This window comes from Salvelinus namaycush, unplaced genomic scaffold, assembly GCF_016432855.1.
Source record: "Salvelinus namaycush isolate Seneca unplaced genomic scaffold, SaNama_1.0 Scaffold21, whole genome shotgun sequence".
NCBI classification, from domain to species: Eukaryota; Metazoa; Chordata; class Actinopteri; order Salmoniformes; family Salmonidae; genus Salvelinus; species Salvelinus namaycush.
Genome location: NW_024058897.1, coordinates 601,640 through 604,946, shown reverse-complemented (window position 1 = coordinate 604,946; position 3,307 = coordinate 601,640). Strand labels below are relative to the sequence as shown.

Genomic DNA, 3,307 nt, shown 5'->3' with positions numbered 1-3,307 from the left:
ATGGAACGATAAAGAGGAAGTACTCTGAGTATTCTGTTCCTGTTGACACTCTGTCTGCAAGCCTTCCCTGGTCAATGCCAAGGTACACACACCTGCACACACACACACACACACACACACACACACGCGCGCACGTACACACACCAGGGCCATGGACAGACCTTTCAGGGGGCAGGTGCTCAAAATGGAAAAAGGGTGACATTCTGAAAAGACCAAAAGCCTGTAAATGTTAACGTCGTGGCAGCCTATTTCTTTCTGCAACAACACACTCAGTTCAGTGCCTCATAAAGACATTATTGACATGGGGGAAAGAGGGCGGGCTATCAGCTGATCATTGATGTTCATCTGCTAGTTAGTTTATTTATTTTACTGATTGTGATTTACCTTAGTTTTTTCTTACCCTCTCTGCTCCTATCACACTGAATAAGGATGATGATGTGCGCAAACTCCTTACAGGGCAGACTGGGAAACAAGCGTAACCAACAAACAGGGTGGGGAGTGGTGAACTTGACGACAACTTGCGAGCAGTGGGTTCTGAACAAGTATAACAATATTATGGTGTAAATTATACCACCACCCAAAAGGGTGATTTAGAGACTGGAAGGACAAAGGGGCATGTGCTCTGCACGGTTAGAATCTGACACACACATTTCATTAGGTTTTCATCAAGACAATCACTATCAACTCAAGCACTTCTTGTCTGTTTTCACAGATGCAGGCCATCCCTCTGATCTGAGGATTGTTCTGGTGGGGAAGACTGGATCAGGGAAGAGTGCAACAGGAAACACCATCCTGGGGAGAAAGTCATTTAGAGAAGACCTCTCCCCTGAGTCTGTCACTGATCACTGTGAGAAACAGAGTGGAGTGGTGGATGGGAGGAAGATTGATGTCATCGACACCCCGGGGCTCTATGACACAACAATGTCTAAAGAAGAGATGAAAAGTGAAATAGAAAAGGCCATCTACATGTCAGTTCCAGGACCCCACGTCTTCCTGCTGGTGATCAGACTGGGGAGGTTCACAGAGGAGAGGAACACTGTGAAGTGGATCCAGGAGAACTTTGGAGAAGAAGCATCAAAGTACACAATCGCTCTGTTCACCGGTGGAGACCAGCTGGAGGACATATCATTGGTGGACTTTCTAATGGGTAGTGAGGAGCTTATGAAACTCGTCAAGGTCTTTAAGGGCAGAAATCATGTCTTCAATAATAAAAAGAAGAATGACAACACTCAGGTCGCAGAGCTGCTGAAGAAGATAGATGAGATGGTGATGAAGAATGGAGGACAACACTACACCAATGAGATGTACCAGGAGGCCCAGAGGAAGATCAAACAAGAGGAGGAGAGGAAGAAACAGCAGGAGGAGGAGAGAGAGGAGGAGATGAGGAAGATGGAAGAGGAGAGGAAGAGAGAGGAGGAAGAGAAGAGAGAACAGGAGGATGAGAGAAATACGTTTTTAATATACGGAAATTTATTGGGACTTTTTGCTGTTATCACAGCGGCGGTAGTAGGACCAACAGCAATTCCATTTGTAGCTGCAGTATTTGCAAACTACGCAGTTTAACATTTAGAAGATTCTGATTAAATAAAGATGAAGAGATGCCAGTGTGAAATACCACTCTCTTCCTCATCTTAATGTCAAGTAGTAGCAGTAGGTTAATACTGTACAATGACAACCATCAGGGATTGTTCAACACTTTCTAATATGATAGTTACCGAACATCATTTAAAGGCTCAGGGATTATAACACAGGATGCCATTTATATACTAAACTAAAATATAAACGAAACATGTAAAGCATTTCTCCTTTGTAAAGATAATCCATAACCCTGATGTGGCACTTGTCCACTTGTGCTGGGAAAAATGAAAGTCTAAAACGTGCAGTTTTGTCACACATCACAAAGATGCCAAAGATGTCTCAAGTTTTGAAGGTCCACCAGAGCTGTTGCCAGAACATTTAATGTTAATTTCTCTACCATAAGCCGCCTACAACTTTGTCTTAGAGAATTTGGCTGTACGTCCAGCTGGCCTTACAACCGCAGACCATGTGTAACCACGCCAGCCCAGGGCATCTACATCCAGCATCTTCATCGTCCTCCCTGGTCTGTGTTCTCGCTCTACCCTCCCTCTACCCTCCTTTTACCCTCCTTCCCTGGTCTGTGTTCTCCCTCTACCCTCCTTTTACCCTCCCTCCCTGGTCTGTGTTCTCCCTCTACCCTCCCTCTACCCTCCCTCCCTGGTCTGTGTTCTCCCTCCCTGGTCTGTGTTCTCCCTCTACCCTCCCTCTACCCTCCCTCCCTGGTCTGTGTTCTCCCTCCCTGGTCTGTGTTCTCCCTCTACCCTCCCTCCCTGGTCTGTGTTCTCCCTCTACCCTCCCTCTCTGGTCTGTGTTCTCCCTCCCTAGTCTGTGTTCTCCCTCTACCCTCCCTCTACCCTCCCTCCCTGGTCTGTGTTCTCCCTCCCTGGTCTGTGTTCTCCCTCTACCCTCCCTCTATCCTCCCTCCCTGGTCTGTGTTCTCCCTCTACCCTCCCTCCCTGGTCTGTGTTCTCCCTCTACCCTCCCTCCCTGGTCTGTGTTCTCCCTCTACCCTCCCTCCCTGGTCTGTGTTCTCCCTCCCTGGTCTGTGTTCTCCCTCTACCCTCCCTCTATCCTCCCTCCCTGGTCTGTGTTCTCCCTCTACCCTCCCTCTCTGGTCTGTGTTCTCCCTCTGTCCTCCCTACCTGGTCTGTGTTCTCCCTCTGTCCTCCCTCCCTGGTCTGTGTTCTCCCTCTGTCCTCCCTCCCTGGTCTGTGTTCTCCCTCTACCCTCCCTCCCTGGTCTGTGTTCTCCCTCTACCCTCCCTCTCTGGTCTGTGTTCTCCCTCTATCCTCCCTCCCTGGTCTGTGTTCTCCCTCTGTCCTCCCTCTCTGGTCTGTGTTCTCCCTCTACCCTCCCTCTACCCTCCCTCCCTGGTCTGTGTTCTCCCTCTACCCTCCCTCCCTGGTCTGTGTTCTCCCTCTACCCTCCCTCCCTGGTCTGTGTTCTCCCTCTACCCTCCCTCCCTGGTCTGTGTTCTCCCTCTACCCTCCTTCCCTGGTCTGTGTTCTCCCTCTGTCCTCCCTCCCTGGTCTGTGTTCTCCCTCTACCCTCCCTCCCTGGTCTGTGTTCTCCCTCTACCCTCCCTCTCTGGTCTGTGTTCTCCCTCTACCCTCCCTCTCTGGTCTGTGTTCTCCCTCTACCCTCCCTCTACCCTCCCTCCCTGGTCTGTGTTCTCCCTCTACCCTCCCTCCCTGGTCTGTGTTCTCCCTCTATCCTCCCTCCCTGGTTG

General features: G+C 49.9%; 1 pseudogene; it reads left to right on the top strand.

The window, feature by feature from the left end:
• On the top strand, positions 1-1,943 carry LOC120038208 (annotated as a pseudogene).
• Positions 1,944-3,307: the final 1,364 nt, after the last annotated feature.